Source organism: Choloepus didactylus, chromosome 10, assembly GCF_015220235.1.
Source record: "Choloepus didactylus isolate mChoDid1 chromosome 10, mChoDid1.pri, whole genome shotgun sequence".
Classification (NCBI taxonomy): domain Eukaryota; kingdom Metazoa; phylum Chordata; class Mammalia; order Pilosa; family Megalonychidae; genus Choloepus; species Choloepus didactylus.
In genome coordinates, this window is record NC_051316.1 from 64052953 (window position 1) to 64077983 (window position 25031).

General features: G+C 36.1%; 1 protein-coding gene across 1 annotated transcript in view; it reads left to right on the forward strand.

Annotated features, from left to right (window-relative positions):
- CCDC171 (coiled-coil domain containing 171) overlaps positions 1-25031 on the forward strand; it is a 524774-nt gene that overhangs the window by 50400 nt on the left and 449343 nt on the right.

A 25031-nucleotide genomic window follows, 5' to 3' on the forward strand; every position in this document is an offset into this window, starting at 1 on the left:
ATTGATTTACTCAGATTATAGACTGAGTGATTAATGTGACAAACTACATGTTACCAGATTCTCACCCCAGTGGACTTTTTGTTATTTCAGGATCTATAAGTAAATTATTTTGACGAAGAGACAGGAGAAATTAAAATTAGTTATATTATTGTGTATTTTAAAGGAATTTTGCAAACAGTTAAACTCTTTTAAGAAAAAAAAATCTAACCAATTTACTTAAAATTTCAAAGAAATTTCCATCACTTTCTCCATTACTTGTTTTGAGATAAGACAAACAATATGTCCTTTGTACCTTTTTCTGCACAAAATGACAAATTGAAATACCTTTATATAGATATCAAAGAAAGATATACATTCTTCATAAAATTGAAAAATATTCATCTAAAACAAATTTTTGAAGTAACTTTATGTTAGAAACTCAACTTTGCAAGACAGAAGCTGTCCAAAAATTTGCAGAGAATAGGAGGCACCCTTATTTCTTTAAGAATGAGAGCTGGCAGTGAACAGTGGAAATTGTGAATTTGACGTATATGTAAGTATTCATAATACCAGCAAACCCTGCAAATTTCTCAAACCTTTGGTCATTGCAGTGTTCTTCCCAGTCACCCCCTCTCTAGAATCTGGAAATACCTCTTGGTATTCTAAGTGTCTGTAATTTGTTTGTTCTTTTTTGTTCGTTCATTTGTTAGTTCGTTAGTTCATTCGTTCATTCATTCACTCACTCATTCATTCATTCATTCATTCACCCCCTAAGTATTTATTCAGTTCCTGCTGTGTGTCAGGAAGTATGCTAGGCACAGAGTATATGAAAACTGATTAAGATATGGTTCCTTCCCTAGAAGGTCTTTTTACATAATGGGGAAGCAGACATGCAGTTATAGAAAATACATTGTTACATAGTTTAAAATTATGAACAAAATGTTATGGGACAATAAAAGAGAAATTAGCTACTTGGGAGATTTTGGGAAGTCTTCATCAGGCAGATGACATTTGAGCTGTTGTTGATAATTGTCTTAAATACTACCTGGAATAGACAAGCAACATAGGTAAATAAATAACCCTTTTATTTCTAAATACTCAGAAATCTGCAGTGCCCATAGTCAGAGGCCTGAAACTTGTAAAGTATGGTTCAGAGACCTAATTTTGATGTGTGGGTGTTGTGCTTTTGATGCAGTTTCTTGGTTGAGCCTGTATACCCCAAATGAAATGTGTTTAGTTATTATGAAATATTACAAGAGTATAAAATTCTGAATTGTTCCTTAATTATGATGTGTGGAGAAGAATGGGAAATGTACTCCCTAGTTAGTACCACCAAAAAAGATATCTTGCTTTGCTGCTTTTGTAAGGTAAATTCTAATGTATTTTTTATTAAATGCAAATGTTCAGAGCTCTCTCAATTTCTTGTCCTTTTTATATCAACAAAAGAAAATGGCTTTTCTTTTATAACTAAGCTTAAGAAACTAGTACGTGACTTTCTGTGAAAAAAGTCTTAAATAACCCGAGGTATAGAATAAAACTGTTCTGTCTCTATTGGCTGTTGATTGGTTTAGGTTTCCATCCTACAATTAGGTGTTAGTATTATATAGTTTTCACTGTGTAGCTCTCTAAGGGAATACAGTTTTAAAAATAAGTAAAAAAAAAAGAAAAAAGAAAAAAATCTGTTTAGTGAAATCCATCTTTAACAGACAAAGCTGGTGTAATATTTCTCTCATCTGTGCTTTGGGCTAATTCAGAACCACTGTAAAGAGAAAAATCTTAATTTTATGCCATGTCACCTTTCTTTCCCAGGAATTGAAGAGCTAAATTGAGGAGTACTTCTCTGAAGTATTAATGGGAATTTTTAAACTAGAGTTCAGAAATTACCTCAGTTTATGATAGTTTCTCATTTTTTAAACCCATGCCCTCTTTTGATAAACATAAAATCCCGTATCTTTAATGTTATTTGAAATTTCAAAACAAATCAAAGCTATAGTAATTTTAAAGAGAATATTTTATGTTGATCATGAAAAATACCTAGTATTATTTTATTTAATTTTTAATCTTTATTTTAAAATTTATTTTTTCTTTAAATAAATTAACATTTATTTTATTTTGTTTTTATTTATATTTTTCTTTGTTACCACGATAGCAAGGTGAACTTCTATCAAAAAGTTCTATAAAAAAAAAAAAGGATTTTTTTGCCACAAGCTTTTCTATTGTAGGCATTGTTGGATACAATGGTAAAACTTTATTTTTAAACCACCATACCCTCCCCTTTGTCATTTTCTCAGTTCATTGAACTGCATAATTTATCAGTAGAATTGAAAACATTTAAAAGATGAATGTATATATTTTTGTTACTTTTTTTTTCCCCCAAAATTCTGTATCTCAACCAGGGAATAAAGTGATCTTTTGCTCATTCATCGACTAAATTTGGTGTATTTATCTAGGGATTAAGGGGCCAGGGAGTTTGTGATGGTAGAGTGAGAATTGTAAATTGAAAATAATACCAGGAACTGAAGAAAGAGGAGGAAGAGAGAGGAGTTAGTAAAGGAAGGTGTCAGACTAGGCTCTGGCATCAGTAGGATGTGTAACAACACATCTATTAGGGATTGGGTGCGACATGTCAAAGACTGGCAGGGTGAGCATAGTTATGATCTAGAAACAGCTGGAGGAAGTTACATGAAAAGTTTAAGAAGTTTGCTTCAAATGATCTCCAGCAGGAAGGAGCATTTCTTTGTAGTTTCTTGGGAAAACCATATCTACTGGTTGTCTTATATAAGCAAATGGTATAGAAAGTGACTCTGGCACTGTTTTTTCCAAAGGAAAATATTTTAATATTTAATTTGTAAAATTATTATATTATGGTCATTTAAAAATGACCTTAATTTAGACAAGTTTAAAGGAGAAAATCCAAGTTTTGCCCCACCCCCTTTTAATCCCACTCATCTGTGGATATATGATCATATATTATTATATTATATAAATGAAATTATATACCTCAGTAATATTTTGTGTACATCATTTGATGTCAGTACATTATTCTTTTAGTGTTTGCATGGTATTCTATCATGTGGGTGATCCACGTATATTTAAGTAATGTCTTACTGATGGGCATTTCAGTGCTTTCAAATTTTTTTACTCATTAAAAATGATTCACAAGCATTCTTGTCCATATCTTTGAGCAATTGTACAACTGATTCTGCTGTGTAAATGCATAGCAGTGTAATTGTTGGTTCTGCAAACTTATGGATTCATGTTTATAATAGGTATTACACAAAGTTGGTATCAGTTGATATTCTACAGGAACAAATGCAAAATATATTTGATTGGAGAACTGTGCTGGATCTGGGGGTTTAGAGAGGAGGAGGAGCTTGTTCTAGCTGTTTGAGGATATGAACATTTAAAGTCTTGGTTGTAGCTGTATTGCTATATTTCATAAGATTAAAAAGAACTTTAGTTCTGATACTTTTCTAACTATACTTGTATGATTCTTCAGAGTTTGAACTGTATTTTGGATTCTGAGAAGTGTTGTTTATATGAGTACATGTAAGGAAACATACATTTTGGGCTAGGTTTCTGGAAGATGTGAAAAGAAAGCAAATTCATTTTCTAATAGCACAATGTGGTTTCTTGTGATGTTTAAATGTCAGGTCAAAAACAAGCCTCATTTTTTATATACTGTATTCCAAGCTCAATATCTCCCCCTTGTGGAGAAAAGAAAAAAAACTCTCTCAATTTCTAAAGTCGGTAATATGATTTTCTCTCTCTCGGGATCCAGGTAGCTCTTGGCTTGATGATAAAAAAAAATTGGCAACAAAGATTTTAAAGTAACATTTATTTGCGGGAAATCTAATTAATCTTCATGTAAATAGCATGAAGTGTTTTATAGATCTTTTGGAATTATCTTGTGTGTTACAACACACCCTAGACTTGGATTATATTGATAAAACCATTAACTTGAAATAGATATTTGAACATACAAAAAGAATTGGAATTAATATAATCAATACCCATGTACATACTACCTATTTGTCATATTTGCTGCAGAATTAAAAACAAGTAATAAATTGTTATGTCTGAGAACTAAGTATTCTGAATAACTTCCCCATCCTGCCATCACCCTACCCTCATAAGATAACCACCATTCTAAAGATGATGTTTAATCTTGTTGGTACCCATAGACAGTATATCATATTTAGTATTTTGTATGTTTTAAAAATATATGTAAAGTATCATAGAGTCAGCATCTTTGTGTAATTGTCTTTTTCATTTGTGTTTTTGAGGTTTATCCAAGTTAATAAAGTAGCTTTGGCTCATTCAATTTAACTGCTTATAGTATTTCATCTTATGCATATGCCATAATTAATTTATCTGGTATTTAATTGATGGAGATTTAGATTCTTTCCACATTTTCATTATTACAGACAGTGCTTTTATGAACATACAAATGTTTTTATTTATATGATTATATATTTAGCATATGTACAATAATTGGGAGGTAAAATATATGGCAAATTATTCTACCAAGTGGTTGTACCAATTTGAGAGAAGAGTTTTTCTTCCCTTACAGCCTCTTTAACACTTGGTATTTTTCAGATTTTTCTTTTGCAATTTGATGTGTGTGAAATGGTCTCTCATTCTTGTAAAATTTTTATTTCTCTGATGTTGAGCATCTTATGCTTATTGACCATTGTGTTTCCTCTTTTGTAAACTGTCAGTTTGTATTTTTTGCCATTTTTCCTTTTGGATTGTTTGTATGTTTTAACTGAGATGTAGGAACTATTTATATGTTTGGGTATTAGTCTTTGGTTACATATATCCCCATTGAAAACATCATTTCCCTCTTTGTGGTGATAGGAAGACAATTTACATCATCTTTGATGTACAATTTTGAATTTTAAAGTAGTTGAATTTATGTCTTTTCCTTTATGGATAAAGCTTTTTATGTCTTACATAACCCAAAGTCATAAAGAGAATATATATTGTGAGATGTGAACTATTTTCTAATTTTATTTTTTCCAAGTGGATAATCAGATGTCCCTGTACCAATTATTCAGTTGTCTGTTCTTTCATCATTTACTGATTTATAATGCCATCTCTGTCTTGTTCCTTCTTTTATATCTAAGGTTTTATCCCTAGGCCCTCAGTTCTCTTTTACTTACATGTTTGTCTATTTCTTCATCAATACTAAATTATTTTATTTACCATAACTTTAGAAAAAGTCTTGAAATCTGGTAGGTAGGGCCCACTCTTTATTCTTAACCTTTTTTGGGGCTGAGTTTATGTTTAGCTTTTTGCTTCTCTGTATGGGTTTGAGTATTTGACCAAGAAATCTTGCTGTAATTTTGACTGTAATTGAATTGGATTTATAGGTTAATACAGCATAAAGTTGACATCCTTATAATGTGAATTTCTTGTATTGCTCATCCTTTTATCATCTTGCACTATTGTCTGGGAGGTTTCCTCAATTTTATATTCCAGCCTTTCTGTTGAATATTTCATTTCTCCTCTTAGGTTTTTAATTTCCAAGATTTCTTTTTTGTTTGTTGACTATACCATGTTCTTCTTGTTTCATGTTTGCTATATCTTAATTTAACTTTCTAGGGATCTCAGTCGTATTTTTTTAAAATGTAATTTTATTGAGATATATTCCCACATCATGCAATCCATCCAAAGTAAACAACCACTGGTTCACAGTATCATCACATAGTTCATTCATCACCACGATCATTTTTAGAACATTTGCATTACTGCAGAAAAAGAAATAAAAAGAAGCAAAATCCCACATATCCCATACCCCCTTATTGCCCCCCGCAAACAATTGTGCTCTATCCAATTTTAAGTAAGTCATACTTTTTTGAAGGTTCCCCCTCCCCGCTTCTGGAATGTCTTTATTTTCTCTGAGTGGCTGGTTCCATAGTCTCATAGTCTCTGAGTTTACCTGAGAGTCTTTCCTCAAATATCAGGTGATTCTTGGCTGTGTGTTCATATTTAAAAATGAGACAGAGCTGAGTGGAAGCGCTTTGTATGTGGAAACCTTTCATTTAATTGGGGAACTTTAAAATTCTAGTAACAGTGGGACTTTTCTATTGGGCTGGTAGTTTTCCCAGAAAGGAATCTTCGGGTTTCCTTCTTGCAGATGCTTTAAGTGTAGGAGTCAGTATTCTGGGAGCTGAGCAGGAAAAGAGGTCTGTAAGGTATCCTTGTCCAATATGTGGATTTTTACCCAATTCCCTAATTTTTAATAGGGTGGCTCATCCTGACACATGGGTAGGTCTGGTTCATGACCTCATAGTCTCTTTGGATCAAGCTCTCCAGTTAGTAAACACCTTGCCTTTTTTTTTTTTTTTTTTTTTTAATCTTCATTTTATTGAGATATATTCATATACCACGCAGTCATACAAAACAAATCGTACTTTCGATTGTTCACAGTACCATTACATAGTTGTACATTCATCACCCAAATCAATCCCTGACACCTTCATTAGCACACACACAAGAATAACAAGAATAATAATTAGAGTGAAAAAGAGCAATTGAAGTAAAAAAGAACACTGGGTACCTTTGTCTGTTTGTTTGCTTCCCCTATTTTTCTACTCATCCATCCATAAACTAGACAAAGTGGAGTGTGGTCCTTATGGCTTTCCCAATCCCCTTGTCACCCCTCATAAGCTACATTTTTATACAACTGTCTTCGAGATTCATGGGTTCTGGGTTGTAGTTTGATAGTTTCAGGTATCCACCACCATCTACCCCAATTCTTTAGAACCTAAAAAGGGTTGTCTAAAGTGTGCGTAAGAGTGCCCACCAGAGTGACCACTCGGCTCCTTTTGGATTCTCTCTGCCACTGAAGCTTATTTCATTTCCTTTCACATCCCCCTTTTGGTCAAGAAGATGTTCTCCGTCCCACGATGCCAGGTCTACATTCCTCCCCGGGAGTCATATTCCACGCTGCCAGGGAGATTCACTCCCCTGGGTGTCTGATCCCACGTAGGGGGGAAGGCAGTGATTTCACCTTTCAAGTTGGCTTAGCTAGAGAGACAGGGCCACATCTGAGCAACAAAGAGGCATTCGGGAGGGGGCTCTTAGGCACAACCATAGGGAGGCCTAGCCTCTCCTTTGCAGCAACCGTCTTCCCAAGGATAAAACCTGTGGTAGACGGCCCAACCCATCAAACCACCAGTCCCCTATGTCTGTGGTCATGTTAGCAACCATGGAGGTGGGGTAGGCGAATACCCCTGCATTCTCCACAGGCTCCCCAAGGGGGCACTACATCTTTTTTTTTTTTTCCTTGTTTTTTTTTTTTAACTTTCCCTTCTTTTTTAAATCAACTGTATGAAAAAAAAGTTAAAAAGAAAACAAACATACAATAAAAGAACATTTCAAAGAGACCATAACAAGGGAGTAAGAAAAAAATAACTAACCTAAGATAACTGCTTAACTTCCAACATGTTCCTACTTTACCCCAAGAAAGTTACCTAAGATAGCAACATTTCTGTGAACTTGCTCCTACTATATCCATCAGAAATTAACAGACCATAGTCATTCCTGGGCATCCCCAGAACGTTAAATAGCTTATCTGTTCTTCTTGGATTATTGTTCCCCCTTCCTTAATTGCTCTCTATTGCTAGTTCCCCTACATTCTACATTATAAACCATTTGTTTTACATTTTTCAAAGTTCGCATTAGTGGTAGCATATAATATTTCTCTTTTTGTGCCTGGCTTATTTCGCTTAGCATTATGTCCTCAAGGTTCATCCATGTTGTCATATGTTTCACGAGATCGTTCCTTCTTACTGCCGCGTAGTATTCCATCGTGTGTATATACCACATTTTATTTATCCACTCATCTGTTGAAGGACATTTGGGTTGTTTCCATCTCTTGGCAATTGTGAATAATGCTGCTATGAACATTGACGTGCAGATATCTGTTCGTGTCACTGCTTTCCGATCTTCCGGGTATATACCGAGAAGTGCAATCGCTGGATCGAATGGTAACTCTATGTCTAGTTTTCTAAGGAACTGCCAGACTGACTTCCAGAGTGGCTGAACCATTATACAGTCCCACCAACAGTGAATAAGAGTTCCAATTTCTCCACATCCCCTCCAGCATTTGTAGTTTCCTGTTTGTTTAATGGCAGCCATTCTAACCGGTGTTAGATGGTATCTCGTTGTGGTCTTAATTTGCATCTCTCTAATAGCTAGTGAAGCTGAACATTTTTTCATGTGTTTCTTGGCCATTTGTATTTCCTCTTCAGAGAACTGTCTTTTCATATCTTTTGCCCATTTTATAATTGGGCCGACTGTACTGTTGTCATTGAGTTGTAGGATTTCTTTATATATGCAAGATATCAGTCTTTTGTCAGATACATGGTTTCCAAAAATTTTTTCCCATTGAGTTGGCTGCCTCTTTACCTTTTTGAGAAATTCCTTTGAGGTGCAGAAACTTGTAAGCTTGAGGAGTTCCCATTTATCTATTTTCTCTTTTGTTGCTTGTGCTTTGGGTGTAAAGTCTAGGAAGTGGCCGCCTAATACAAGGTCTTGAAGATGTTTTCCTACATTATCTTCTAGGAGTTTTATGGTACTTTCTTTTATATTGAGATCTTTGGTCCATTTTGAGTTAATTTTTGTGTAGGGGGTGAGGTAGGGGTCCTCTTTCATTCTTTTTTTTTTTTTTTTTTTTTTTTAAATCATCATTTTATTGAGATATATTCACATACCACGCAGTCATACAAAACAAATTGTACTTTCGATTGTTTACAGTACCATTACATAGTTGTACATTCATCACCTAAATCAATCCCTGACACCTTCATTAGCACACACACAAAAATAACAAGAATAATAATTAGAGTGAAAAAGAGCAATTGAAGTAAAAAAGAACACTGGGTACCTTTGTCTGTTTGTTTACTTCCCCTACTTTTCTACACATCCATCCATAAACTAGACAAAGTGGTGTTTGGTCCTTATGGCTTTCCCAATCCCATTGTCACCCCTCATAAGCTACATTTTTATACAACTGTCTTCGAGATTCATGGGTTCTGGGTTGTAGTTTGATAGTTTCAGGTATCCACCACCAGCTACCCCAATTCTTTAGAACCTAAAAAGGGTTGTCTAAAGTGTGCATAAGAGTGCCCACCAGAGTGACCTCTCGGCTCCTTTTGGAATCTCTCTGCCACTGAAGCTTATTTCATTTCCTTTCACATCCCCCTTTTGGTCAAGAAGATGTTCTCCGTCCCACGGTGCCAGGTCTACATTCCTCCCTGGGAGTCATATTCCACGTTGCCAGGGAGATTCACTTCCCTGGGTGTCTGATCCCACGTAGGGGGGAGGGCAGTGATTTCACCTTTCAAGTTGGCTTAGCCAGAGAGAGAGGGCCACATCTGAGCAACAAAGAGGCATTCAGGAGGAGACTCTTAGGCACAAATACAGGGAGGCCTAGCCTCTCCTTTGCAGCAACCGTCTTCCCAAGGGTAAAACTTATGGTAGAGGGCTCAACCCATCAAACCACCAGTCCCCTATGTCTGTGGTCATGTTAGCAACCATGGAGGTGGGGTAGGCGAATACCCCTGCATTCTCCACAGGCTCCTCAAGGGGGCACTACATCTTTTTTTTTTTTTTTTTTTTTTCCCCTTGTTTGTCTTTTTTCTTTTTTTTTTTTTTTTTTTTTTTTTTTTTAACTTTCCCTTCTTTTTTCAAATCACCTGTATGAAAAAAAAAGTTAAAAAGAAAACAAACATACAATAAAAGAGCATTTCAAAGAGACCATAGCAGGGGAGTAAGAAAAAGACAACTAACCTAAGATAACTGCTTAACTTCCAACATGTTCCTACTTTACCCCAAGAAAGTTACATAATATAGCAACATTTCAGTGAACTTGTTCCTACTACAACCATCAGAAATTAACAGACCATAGTCATTTCTGGGCATCCCCAGAACGTTAAATAGCTTATCTGTTCTTCCTGGATTATTGTTCCCCCTTCCTTAATTGCTCTCTACTGCTAGTTCCCCTACATTCTACATTATAAACCATTTGTTTTACATTTTTCAAAGTTCACATTAGTGGTAGCATATAATATTTCTCTTTTTGTGCCTGGCTTATTTCGCTCAGCATTATGTCTTCAAGGTTCATCCATGTTGTCATATGTTTCACCAGATCGTTCCTTCTTACTGCCGCGTAGTATTCCATCGTGTGTATATACCACATTTTATTTATCCACTCATCTGTTGAAGGACATTTGGGTTGTTTCCATCTCTTGGCAATTGTGAATAATGCTGCTATGAACATTGGTGTGCAGATATCTGTTCGTGTCACTGCTTTCCGATCTTCCGGGTATATACCGAGAAGTGCAATCGCTGGATCGAATGGTAACTCTATGTCTAGTTTTCTAAGGAACTGCCAGACTGACTTCCAGAGTGGCTGAACCATTATACAGTCCCACCAACAGTGAATAAGAGTTCCAATTTCTCCACATCCCCTCCAGCATTTGTAGTTTCCTGTTTGTTTAATGGCAGCCATTCTAACCGGTGTTAGATGGTATCTCGTTGTGGTCTTAATTTGCATCTCTCTAATAGCTAGTGAAGCTGAACATTTTTTCATGTGTTTCTTGGCCATTTGTATTTCCTCTTCAGAGAACTGTCTTTTCATATCTTTTGCCCATTTTATAATTGGGCCGACTGTACTGTTGTCATTGAGTTGTAGGATTTCTTTATATATGCAAGATATCAGTCTTTTGTCAGATACATGGTTTCCAAAAATTTTTTCCCATTGAGTTGGCTGCCTCTTTACCTTTTTGAGAAATTCCTTTGAGGTGCAGAAACTTGTAAGCTTGAGGAGTTCCCATTTATCTATTTTCTCTTTTGTTGCTTGTGCTTTGGGTGTAAAGTCTAGGAAGTGGCCGCCTAATACAAGGTCTTGAAGATGTTTTCCTACATTATCTTCTAGGAGTTTTATGGTACTTTCTTTTATATTGAGATCTTTGGTCCATTTTGAGTTAATTTTTGTGTAGGGGGTGAGGTAGGGGTCCTCTTTCATTCTTTTGGATATGGATATCCAACTCTCCCAGCCCCATTTGTTGAAAAGACCATTATGACTCAGTTCAGTGACTTTGGGGGCCTTATCAAAGATCAGTCGGCCATAGATCTGAGGGTCTGTCTCCGAATTCTCAATTCGATTCCATTGATCTATATGTCTCTCTTTGTGCCAGTACCATGCTGTTTTGGCAACTGTGGCTTTATAATAAGCTTCAAAGTCAGGGAGTGTAAGTCCTCCCACTTCGTTTTTCTTTTTTAGAGTGTCTTTAGCAATTCGAGGCATCTTCCCTTTCCAAATAAATTTGATAACTAGCTTTTCCAAGTCTGCAAAGTAGGTTATTGGAATTTTGATTGGGATTGCATTGAATCTGTAGATGAGTTTGGGTAGAATTGACATCTTAATGACATTTAGTCTTCCTATCCATGAACATGGAATATTTTTCCATCTTTTAAGGTCCCCTTCTATTTCTTTTAGTAGAGTTATGTAGTTTTCTTTGTATAGGTCTTTTACATCTTTGGTTAAGTTTATTCCTAGGTACTTGATTTTTTTTAGTTGCTATTGAAAATGGTATCTTTTTCTTGAGTGTCTCTTCAGTTTGTTCATTTCTAGCATATAGAAACATTACTGACTTATGTGCATTAACCTTGTATCCCGCTACTTTGCTAAATTTGTTTATTAGCTCTAGTAGGTGTATCGTCGATTTCTCAGGGTTTTCTAGATATAAGATCATATCATCTGCAAACAATGACAGTTTTACTTCTTCTTTTCCAATTTGGATGCCTTTTATTTCTTTGTCTTGCCGGATTGCCCTGGCTAGCACTTCCAGCACAATGTTGAATAACAGTGGTGACAGCGGGCATCCTTGTCTTGTTCCTGATCTTAGAGGGAAGGCTTTCAGTCTCTCACCATTGAGTACTATGCTGGCTGTGGGTTTTTCATATATGCTCTTTATGATGTTGAGGAAGTTTCCTTCAATTCCTACCTTTTGAAGTGTTTTTATCAAAAAGGGATGTTGGATTTTGTCAAATGCTTTTTCAGCATCTATTGAGATGATCAATTGATTTTTCCCTTTTGACTTGTTAATGTGTTGTAATACATTGATTTTCTTATGTTGAACCATCCTTGCATGCCTGGAATAAACCCCACTTGGTCATGGTGTATGATTTTTTTAATGTGTCTTTGGATTCGATTTGCAAGTATTTTGTTGAGGATTTTTGCATCTATATTCATTAGGGAGATTGGCCGGTAGTTTTCCTTTTTTGTAACATCTTTGCCTGGTTTTGGTATTAGATTGATGTTAGCTTCATAAAATGAGTTAGGTAGTGTTCCATTTTCTTCAATGTTTTGAAAGAGTTTGAGTAAGATTGGTGTCAGTTCTTTCTGGAAAGTTTGGTAGAATTCCCCCGTGAAGCCATCTGGCCCTGGGCATTTATTTGTGGGAAGATTTTTGATGACTGATTGGATCTCTTTGCTTGTGATGGGTTGGTTGAGGTCTTCTATTTCTTCTCTGGTCAGTCTAGGTTGTTCATATGTTTCCAGGAAATTGTCAATTTCCTCTACATTATCCAGTTTGTTGCCATACAGTTGTTCATAGTATCCTCTTATAATTTTTTTAATTTCTTCAGGATCTGCAGTGATGTCACCTTTTTCATTCATTATTTTGTTTATATGGGTCTTCTCTCTTTTTGATTTTGTCAGTCTAGCTAGGGGCTTGTCAATCTTGTTGATCTTCTCAAAGAACCAACTTTTGGTGATATTTATCCTCTCTACTGTTTTTTTGTTCTCTATGTCATTTATTTCTGCTTTAATCCTTGTTATTTCTTTTCTTGTACTTGGTTTAGGATTGGTTTGCTGTTCATTTTCTAGCTTCTTCAGTTGATCCATTAGTTCTTTGATTTTGGCTCTTTCTTCCTTTTTAATATATGCGTTTAGTGCTATAAATTTCCCCCTCAGCACTGCTTTTGCTGCATCCCATAGGTTTTGGTATGTTGTGTTCTCATTTTCATTCGTCTCTATATATTTAGCAATTTCTCTTGCTATTTCTTCTTTAACCCACTGATTGTTTAGGAGTGTGTTGTTTAACCTCCAGGTATTTGTGAATTTTCTAAGTCTCTGATGGTTATTGACTTCTAATTGTATTCCATTGTGGTCAGAGAATGTGCTTTGAATAATTTCAATCTTTTTAAATTTATTGAGGCTTGTTTTATGTCCCAGCATATGATCTATTCTGGAGAAAGTTCCATGAGCACTAGAAAAGTATGTGTATCCTGGTGATTTGGGATGTAATGTCCTGTATATGTCTGTTAAATCTAATTCATTTATCAGATTGTTTAGGTTTTCAATTTCCTTATTGGTCTTCTGTCTGGTTGATCTATCTATAGGAGAGAGTGATGTGTTGAAGTCTCCCACAATTATTGTGGAAACATCAATTGCTTCCTTTAGTTTTGCCAGTGTTTCTCTCATGTATTTTGTGGCACCTTGATTGGGTGCATAGACATTTACGATTGTTATTTCTTCTTGCTGAATTGCCCCTTTTATTAGTACGTAGTGGCCTTCTTTGTCTCTCAAAACATCCCTGCATTTGAAGTCTATTTTATCTGAGATTAATATTGCTACACCTGCTTTCTTTTGGCTGTAGCTTGCATGAAATATTTTTTTCCATCCGTTCACTTTCAGTTTCTTTGTGTCCCTGTGTCTAAGATGAGTCTCTCGTATGCAACATATTGATGGTTCATTTTTTTTGATCCATTCTGCCAATCTATATCTTTTAATTGGGGAGTTTAATCCATTTACATTCAACGTTATAACCGTGAAGGCATTTCTTGAATCAGCCATCTTATCCTTTGGTTTATGTTTGTCATATTTTTCCCCTGTCTATTAATATCCTTTATTGTACCCATACCGAATCTCTTTAGTACTGAACCTTTCTCCAAGTCTCTCTGTCCTTTCTTTGTTTCTCTGTCTGTAGGGCTCCCTTGAGTATCTCCAGTAGGGCAGGTGTCTTGTTATCAAATTCTCTCAGCATTTGTTTGTCTGTGAAAAATTTAAGCTCTCCCTCAAATTTGAAGGAGAGCTTTGCTGGATAAAGTATTCTTGGCTGGAAATTTTTCTCACTCAGAATTTTAAATATATCGTGCCACTGCCTTCTCGCCTCCATGGTGGCTGCTGAGTAGTCACTACTTAGTCTTATGCTGTTTCCTTTGTATGTGGTGAATTGCTTTTCTCTTGCTGCTTTCAGAACTTGCTCCTTCTCTTCTGTGTTTGATAGTGTGATCAGTATATGTCTCGGAGTGGGTTTATTTGGATTTATTCTATTTGGAGTTTGCTGAGCATTTATGATTTGTGTATTTATGTTGTTTAGAAGATTTGGGAAGTTTTCCCCAACAATTTCTTTGAATACTCTTCCTAGACCTTTACCCTTTTCTTCCCCTTCTGGGACACCAATGAGTCTTATATTTGGACGTTTCATATTATCTATCATATCCCTGAGGTCCATTTCGATTTTTTCAATTTTTTTCCCCATTCTTTTTTTTATGCTTTCATTTTCCATTGTGTCATCTTCCAGGTCCCTGATTCGTTGTTCAACTTCCTCTAGTCTTGTACTATGAGTGTCCAGAATCTTTTTAATTTGGTCAACAGTTTCTTTAATTTCCATAAGATCATCCATTTTTTTATTTAGTCTTGCAATGTCTTCTTTATGCTCTTCTAGGGTCTTCTTGATTTCCTTTATCTCCCGTACTATGGTCTCATTGTTCATCTTTAGTTCTTTGAGTAGCTGCTCTAGGTGCTGTGTCTCTTCTGGTCTTTTGATTTGGGTGCTTGGGCTTGGGTTATCCATATCGTCTGGTTTTTTCATATGCTTTATAATTGTCTGTTGTTTTTGGCCTCGTGGCATTTGCTGAACTTGATAGGGTTCTTTTAGGATTTGTAGACCAATTGAAGTCCTTATCTCTAATTTATCAGATCTACAGCTTCGTGGAGTACACTTTCTCTAACTAACCAGCAGGTGGCGTCCACGAGCCACCTGTTCTCCACAAGCCAGTTCTCCCCTGCTTAGCCTTTTTGGTGAGTGGGGGAGTGAGTCTTGTGGGGTCCAATTGGTGTACCAAGCTTGCGTGTGTAGTTGGTGTTGCCTGCCCTGTATATGGGGCGTGTTTCTGGGCAGTCAGGAAGGGGAGGGGGTGGCTCTAACAATCAAATCTCCCTGGTGATCCTAGAGTTTTAAAGCTGCTGCAATAGTCTAATCCTTCAGTTTAGTCCTGCCACAGTTTGTCTCTGCCACTGATCCACAAGTCCTTGGTATTGGCGTATGGCTCCTGAGACTTGCAAGTGGGCCCCTCTTCCAGGCCGTGCACCCCGGGTCCTCTGTTGAGGGATGACTGTGCTATGTCACAGGTGAGTGCCGTCCCCCCAGGGCAGTTCTGGGCTGCTGGGCTGTGTAGGGAGGCTCCCAGTCTGCTGAATTGATGACTGAATGGGGCTTTGTTAATTCACACTGCTCTACCTTCCCAACTCTGGGACAATCAGCTGAGGTTGCAGGGAAGGCTAATGTCCACGCCCAGTTTTGTGGTGTGTGCCTGTTATTTGAAGCACTTCCGTCACACTGGGTTGTCTGGGGCAGTTCTGGGCTATGGGGCTGGCGATGGGCAGGAGTGTTTCCTGTCCACCAGGATGGTGGCTGTGAGCGGACACCCCCGTTTTCTTGGGAAGTTGTGGTGTTTAGTGAATTTTCTCAGCCACTGGATTATTGCGTTTTGTCTCAGAGCTCTCCTAGTTCTGCTCTTGACTTGACCTGCCGAAATTGCAGGTCTTTGAAGCTTTCTGAATTGGGCTTCTTAGAGTAATTGTTTTAGAAAAAGAAAAAAGGATTAAAAAACAAAACAAAAAAAAAAAAACCGGCCGCCCTCAGAGATCTAATGGGTTATTGAAATGCTAAGAGACAAAGCAATTAGGGCCATTAAGGAAAGGTCCACAGGGCAGAGAGATCAGCTTTTCTTCAGGATTTGCATATGCGCCTCAGGGCCCTTCCCCTTTCTATGTTCACCAGAACTCCAAAAATCCTCCGCTTTTATTTTGGAGTTTTTCGTGTTGTTTTTTTTCTATGCCTGTCTCCTCTCTGCTGGGCTGGCTGCTCTCAGATTCTCTGGTGTCTGGTCTCAGTCTATCTATGGTTGGAGTTTGAATCAGTAGAATGAGTTTCCGATAGGGGCTGCCACTGCAGTTCTCCCTTCTCCTTCCCGGAGCTGACGACCCCTCCTCCCCCGGGACTAAGCCTGGCAGGGAGGGGCGCGGGTCCCCTGGCCGCAAAAACTTACAGATTTCGCTGATCTCAGCAGTTCCACGTTTTCATGAGTGTTGTATGAAGTATGCCCAAAGTCAGATTGCTCTGTGGTGTCCAGTCCACGCAGTTCCTGGCTGTCTACCTACTTTCCTGGAGGAGTAACTAAAACATACAGCTCACCAGTCTGCCATCTTGCCCCGCCTCCCACCTTGCCTTTTTCAGGGATGAAGAGGAGCAATTGTCAGGGAGGGAGTTGACAGAGGGGAATCTGAGGATAGACCTATCTGTCTCTTATAGAGGCTTCCTGTGTACCCAATGCCTTGGTTTCAGGGGTAACTGAGCTTTTATGGGGGTGAATCTGCTAGCTACTAGGCGCTTTACTTTTTGAGTATTTAGCAAAGTTTTAAACTCTAAAATCTAAGCCACTTATCACTTGTCTATTTGCTTTTAATCTTTCAAATTTGCTTTTGACATTTCCTCCATCTTCTTCATCATTCATTTTTTTTCTGCCATTCTTTTTTCTTATTTTATTTTCAGTTATGTGAGGTTTCAGGAGCAAGCAGAGATGTATGGATATGTTCAGTGCACTCTTTTTAACTGGTTGTGTCCTTCCTCTTTTTGCACTTTCTCCTTTATGATCTGATAGACCTATAGTCTCACTTTCATCTCATGTGAGTTTTTGATTTACTGAATGTTTTTAGTATTAAAAAAGCTATTTTTTAGTGTGAAGCTGTTGTGAAGATTTTTCTGTTCCTTGAGTTTTTATTTTTTTCTTGGATGGGCTGTTTCTCTTTTTTGTGTTGTATTCTTTTCTTCCTTTGTTTTTATTTATTTATTTTTCTTACTTTTGCAAAATTGTTATGTTTGCATAGTTGCTGTGCCATTTTTTTGCATCATCCTTATACTCAGGTAGCTTTATTTAGATTTATATTTGTTATAAAAAAGTGTGAGTTCTTATCTTTCTTATTATTTTGTTTTTCCCTTTGAACATCTGTTAGAGGGCTGGGTATTTCTCTGTACTTTTCTATAGGCTCAGGAAATGGTGTCAGGGCAGCAAATGCTCAGTTGATGTGGTGGGTGATTGTAGGTTCTGTTCTGTTTGAGATTTATTAAATGCCCTAAACTGTCTTGTTGGAGGTTCTACACTTTTTTTTGCATGTGTGTTAGGGGATATTACTTTCGAACTTTGTATTGTTTTCTCAAGTCACTGTGTGGCCCTTTCACTTTTATCGAATGGAAAGAAGGCAGAGAAGGAAGAAAAAGGAAAGTTAAACACAGTAGAAAACAGGAAAAACATTCCAGTTTATATAGGATGTTATCTGTTGTTGATTCAATGAATTATTTTGAACATTTGAATCTACACTTGTCCCCTGGTGGAGATGTTAAACCAAGACAAAATGAACTAATTTGTATTTTCTAGAATGTTCCAAAGACTACTCATCCATTGGATGTTAATGGTTGTTCTCTTTGAAAACAGGTTCCTGAGTCAAACTTGTGTTAAAACACTTTCTTTGTAATAGAACTTTCATAATCTGTAATATACTAATATGCATTGTGAGTATCTAAAATATCAATAAGTATTTAACATTTCATATCTTATTTGACGTTGGACTCACCTTTTCATGGATGGTCTTGTGAAGCTAGGAGGTTGTGGAATTTGGAAAATTCTTGATTAAATAATCTCTCAAGGGCCTTTCTAATCCTAAAGCCCTATGGTTCATTTTGTATAGCTGCACTCTTTTTAAAAGCAGTCCCCTTTCAGAGCTTTTAAAATGCATCTGCCAACTAGAGAGAAAAAGTTTTATTTAGATAGTAATGAGTTTTAAGCATGTTCCTTTAAATACTTAATAACCTCATTTCAACCTCTTCAGAAATAACCTCGTTTCTGATGACAGCTGTTGAATTATTGCATAGGGAGGAATAGGAAAGGTTAGATCTGGTTTGTAGAAGCTAGACTAATTATAGCAGATTGTTTACTCTGAAAACTATGGAGGTTTTAGAATATATATATTTTTTCTGTTGTCATTTGGTTTGGTGCCAACTAGGATTGTGTGCATGTGTGTGAGTGTGTGTGTGTATTTTAAAGATTTAAAGTATGTGCTTTATAGAAGCGATTAAAGAATCTCTCTATCAGCATGTAGACAAACAGGAAAAATAGGACATTTTGACTCCACCATTTTGAGACCAAGGAAGTTTTGGCCTCACTCAAACAGAGCAAAACAACTGCAGCCTATTTTAATTTTGGAGTCACGTATTTGGAGTATTCATATGCCTGTGGAAATTGGCACCTGCCTTGGTTGATCACCCCACAGGTCTACAGTCCACGAATGAAAAGATCAGCCAAAGCTGCCCACTTAAAGAAGCATGCAGTTGAAGTTATGTGTCTCATATTTATTTAAAAGGACTTTAGAATAGAATTCCTTTTAATATGTGGATTTCTGAACTAAAGGGGTCAATGGCATAGGTAGTATATTATAAGAAAAGAGATGTCACAGAGACAATTAAACTGGTTAAGAACTGAAAGAAGAGTTTTTAGATTTGTATGCAGGTTTTTTTTTTTTTTTTTTTTTTTGACTGCAGTGTTTGCAGAGTGCTGAGCTATTCATGTATCTCTGTAAATGTATACATATATATAAATATATAACAATATATAAATATATATATAGGTTTTAACTTTTTGTTTTGAAATATGTTCAACCTTATAGGATGGCTACAAAAATAAAACAAACCCAATATGGAGAGCTCCAACATATCCCTAACCCTCAATCTTCAGATACCCAGACCCACCAATTTTGCTGTTTTGCTGACTTTGCCATATCATTCTATCCATCTATCCATCTATTTTTTTATCAATCCATTTTTTACACACTTTGAATGTAAGTTGTATACATCCGTGTATTGACTTATTTCACTTAGCATGATTCATCCATGTTGTAATGTGCATTAATACTTCATTTCTTTGTAATGGCTAGATATATTCTATTATATGGTGGATATACCATATATTATTCATCAGTTGATAGACTATGGGTTGTTTCCACTTTTTGTCTATTATGAAAATGCAACTGTGAACGTTTGTGTACAGGTTTTTGTGTAGATATATGTTTTCAATTCTCTTCCGTATGTACTTAGGAATGGAATTGCTGAGTTATATGGTAATCTATGTTTAACCTTTTGAGGAGGGGCCAGACTGTTTTGCAAAGTGACCACCATTTTACATTTCCACCAGCAACGTTTGAGGATTTAAATTTCTCCACATCCTTATCAATACTTTTTATTGTCTCTTTACATGAAATTTACTCCTTGATATTTGATCCTTTTAGTTGTTATTATAAATGGATTTTTTCTTTATTTCCTCTTTAGATTGTTCATTACTATATATATATAGTATATATATATATATAGAAACATTACTGAATTTTGTGTATTAGCCTTGTACCCCATCACTTTGTTGAATATGTTTATTAGCTCTAGTGGCTTTGTTGTGGATTTTTCAGGGGTGTCTATATATAGGATCATATGAAATGCAAATAGGAAAAGTTTTCCTTCTTCCTTTCCAATTTGAATCCCTTTGATTTCTTTTTCTTGCCTACCTGCTCTGGCTAGAACGTCCACTGTGAGTAACAGTGGTGACAGTGTTTGTTGTCTTGTCTTCTTAATGACCTTAGCTTTATCAGTCTTTTACCATTGAGTATGTTGTTAACCGTGGGTTTTCCATACATGCCCTTTGCCACATTGAAGTTTCTTTCCATTCTAGTTTTCTAAGTGTTTTCATCAATACGGATGTTAGATTTTGTCAAATACCTTTTTTTTTTAATTGAAATAATGAGGTGATTTTTTTCCATTGTTCTATTAATGTGGTGTATTGTGTTAATAGGCTTTCTTATGTTAGATGACCCTTACATACATGGGATAAATCTCAGTTGATCATGGTGTATAATTCTTGTCCTGTGCTGTTGGATTTGGTTTGCTAATATTTTGTTGCAGATTTCTGCATCTGTATTCATAGGGATATTGGTCTCTTTTTATTTTCTATGTGATTTAAAAGACAAATGCATAAACAATAATTATAAATTTATGTTAATGCTCATACAATGTATAAAAATAGTTATTTGTGACAATACGAAAAAGTAGGGAAGATGGTACTGTCTAGGAGCAGAGTTTTTGTAAGCTATTGAAGCTAAGTTGTTATGAATTCAAACTTAATTGTTATAAATTTAGGGTGTAATCCCCGTGATAACCAGTAAAAAAATATCTAAAAAAGGTACACAAAAGAAGGAAATCAATATAGTACCCTTTCAAAAATCAATTGAACATAGGCTACTGTGGGGCTGGGGAGAGGGAGAGCTGGAAGAGGTGGTGATGGAAGTAAGGCAAGTTAAAATACCACATGCTCTCTGTTTTTAACAAGATTCAACTGTTTTTTTCCTGAGCAAATGCCTCTTGGATTGTTGCAAGCCTTTGGCTATTTTCCAGAGTTTTCAAAAAGTTCATTTTGACAATTTTGGGCAGAATTCTTGTTGCTTTCTTTGGAGGAGCAGATTTTTCATGGTGTTTACTCCACTATTCCAACAATGCTTCTGTTCTTTGAGCATATGTTGAAGCTTTCTGCCCTTTACATGTATAATTTTTTCAGGTTGCTGTTTTTCCCATTTGATTTGGTCATCTTGGTTCATGTTGGAGAATTTTCTCAAATTTCAGGTTTTCTCATGTTTAAAAGTAGGGGATTAAAAAGCTTATTAGTAGCTCTGAGTGTTTGAATGAGGCTTTTCAACCATGGTCTTCACTATAGGTTGATTTGACTGGGTATTTGTAACTGAGATTTGTGTGTTTATATATGTATATATAATTCTTGCACCACTCCCCCCAACTGACTTAAGAAGAGGTAGAAAGTAGAAACTTCAGTAGTTCATAACCATTAAATAAATTGAGTAGTGCCAAAATTCCAGGCCCATGTTGCTTCATAAGTCCTACATAACTCCTCCGGAGAAAAGAAAAATCTTGATATCATAATCTTGATACTGAAACTGACAAAGATATAAGAAAGGATGATTATAAACCAATATCATTAATGAATATAGATTTAAAAATACTGTACAAAATAATAGCCAACTGAATATAGCCACATATAGAAAAGATAAAATATAAAATGGCTTTACACAATATATGCAAGTGGTTTTAACATTATAAAATCAATTAATGCAATTGATGACTTAAATAATTAATGGAATGTTAATGTAATTAATGTAATATGTTTTCTTGAATACATGAATAGAATTCCTAAATATCACTGCTAATTGAGAAAAGAATCCATTTTTTTCTGTAAAAGCATTGTGTATGAATGTGCATGTGTATCCATATCCAATAATGTGCAGTAATTATCACATAATATTAAGTTTCTACTTGATTGTTACTGTAGATCAGATTTTCTTCTGTATCTTGAAAGACTTATTTAAAAACTAATTGGTAAGTAATATTTAATATAGGTCAAATATCATAATGTTAAAATCTCTTCAAAAGAAACATGGTAAATCTAATTGATGAGCCATTGATAAATTTTGAGCATGTTTGTAGTTTAGTGTAATGACATTTGAAATGATTGTTGTCTTTCTCTACATTTATTGGTAGAATGGGAATCACAAGTCACATCCTCTTATATATATCTGTTTCAGTTTCACTGGCTGCTCAAGCAAATACTATGCAAAGGGTTGGCTTAAACAATAGGAATTCAATGCCTCATGGATTTGAGGCCAGGAAAAAGTCCAAATCAAATCACCATCAAGGTGATGCTTTCTTCCCGAAGACTGGTGTTCTGGGCCTGGCTGCCAATGATCCTGGGCCCCTCTGGCTGCTAGTGATCCTGGGCCCCTCTGTTACATGAAAATGCAGATGGCATCCTCTCCTGGCCTGTCCTAGCCTCTCCGGATTCCATTCATTTAAGTTTTTGGCTGCTCCCTCTGTGGCTTTCTCTCCTGTCTGAATTTTATTCTGCTTATAAAGGACTCTGGTAATAGGATTAAGACCCATTTTGATTGAGGTGGGTCACACCTTAACTGAAGTAACCTCATCAAAAAGTTTTCTGTAAGGAAATGCACTGGAATGGATTAAGTTTAAGAACATGTTTTTTTTGGGGTACATACAGCTCCAAACCACTACAGAATCTCATGAGTTTTCCCAAATATTTTAATTTCTTTTATTTTTAAAAAATTAATATTGTTTGAAATAATTGCCATCAATTAGAATTTAAGCATATTTTGGTTATAGACTCTGTTTTGCGCTATTTGAAATTATTGGGTTTACTTTTTGTTTAACCTTGTAAATTATCATTCATTTATTTTGAAGTATACACTGTACGCGAAGAGATTAAAAGTTGGAGATCATTTACTTATAAATCAAGGAGGCATATAATATAGTGAATTTGAATTAATAGTGGTATTATCAAATTGTTTGAAGGAGAGGGCGCCTATCATGTAGTTATAGTTATTTATACTGGTATAGTATTTGTCTTTACAGTGTTTTCATATATGAAGCTACTCTTTTTTTAATTTCAATTTTTATTGAGATTTATTCACATACCATATAATCTATCCAGAGCATACAATCAGTGTCTCACAGTATCACTAGTTGTGCAATCATCACACTCAATTTTAGATCATTGTCATTGCTCCAAAAAGAAAAATAAAAGAGTGGCATAAAAAAAGAAAACCCCAAATACCCCTTACCCCTTATCCCGCCCTATTATTGACCCCTAGTATCAGTGTGGTACACCTGTTACTATTGATGAAAGAATATTAAGGTATTACTGTTAACTATAATCCATAGCTTTCAATAGCTAATTTACCCCCATATACCACTCTATCATTAACTCTTTGCACAAGTGTCATACATTGGTACTAGTTCATGAATGAATTATTTGTATTTGTAGTGTTAATCAGTGACATATGTGATTCGGTAAACAACCCCTGTTCTGGTTTGCTAATGCTGCCATTATACAAAATACCAGAAATGGATTGGCTTTTATAAATGGGATTTATTCAGTTACAAATTTACAGTTCGTAAGGCCATAAAAGTGTCCAAACTAAGGCGTCAATAAGAGGATACCTTCACTGAAGATCGGCCGATGGTGTTTGGAACACCTCTGTCAGCTGGGAAGGCATGGGGCTGGCGTCTGCTGGTCCTTTGCTCCCAGGTTGTGTTTCAAAATGGCTTTCTTCAAAATGACCCTGGGCATCTGTCTTAGTTCCTCTTGCTCAGCTCCTCTGCATCCTTGCTTCTTTCTCCCAGGACATTTCTTTCTAAGCATCTGGGGTTCCTCTCTTAGCTTCTCTAGGGCAAACTCTGGGCTTCATCTCTTAGCTTATCATCTCCAAATGTCCTTCTCCAAGCATTTCTAAGTGTCAGCAAGCATCTGGGTCTGTGTCGGCTCTTAGCTTCTCTCATAAATATTCCAGTGAACTATTCAAGACCCACCCTGAATGGGTCGGGCCACACAGTTGGGTAAGTCACATCTCCATGGAAACAATCAAAAGGTCACACCCTAATCAAGACTAATAGGTCTGGCCCCACAAGATTGCATTAAGTAACATGGCTTTTTTTTTGGGGTCCATAACAGTTTCAAACTGGCACAACCGCTTTCAACCAAATTCACCTACAATTGAGCACTGTTACTTATAATCTCACTAACGAGCTATCCTTACCTGTATCCATTTCCAAACATATAAGTTCAACCTCGTTAAAAATTCTACACATATTAGGCAACTGCTTCCCATTCTCTAGCTACTGTCAATCTCTAGGTAATCTATATTCTACATTTTATGAGTTCTACATTTTACATATTCTGATTCATATTAGTGAAATCATACAGTATCTGCCCTTTTGTTTCATCTATGTTGTTGTGTGCTTCAGGACCTTATTCCTTCTTGCTCCTGAATAGTAATCCATCGTATGTGTATACCACATTTTGTTTATCCGTTCGTCGGTTGATGGACACTTTGATTATTTTCATCTTTTGGCAATTGTGAATAATGCCAATATGGACATTGGTGTGCAAATGTTTGTTTGTGTCCCTGCTTTCAGATCTTCTGGGTATATACCAAGTAGAGGGTCATAGAGCAATTCAGTATGTAGTTTTCTGAGGACCTGCCAAATTGTTTTCCATGGCATCTGTAACATTTTACGCTCCCACCAGCAGTGAATAAGTGTTGCTATTTCTCCACATCCTCTCCAACATTTGTAGCTTCCTGTTTGTTTAATTGTAGCCATTCTGACAGTTGTGAGATGATATCTCATTGTGTTTTTGATTTGCATTTCTTTAATAGCTAATGAACATTTTTTCATGGAAGTTATTCTTCTTATGATGAGATTAGATTACATAAGGCTGTTCCCAGTACCATTTGTTTCTAAGTCCATGAAAATTTCTGCTGGTGCTGTTTGCTGGTTGTCGACAGTTAGGCACTTTGCTTGGTACCCAGCTACCTGTTCATATCGATGGTAGTTAAAGATTGATAATTCATATATATAAGTGTCTGATAATTACTTAGTTTCTATTAACAATAGAAAATACTTCTTAAGAGTTAATGCTAGTCGGCTGCAGAGTAGTAATTTTATGAATGAGGGGATGTGAAAAGGAATTAAAATTTGTTCCTTATCCCTTGACTGTGGACTATACTGCTGGGTATTTTCCAAATTAGAACCTATTATAGAGGATTATATTTGGTGCTTGCATCATACCCA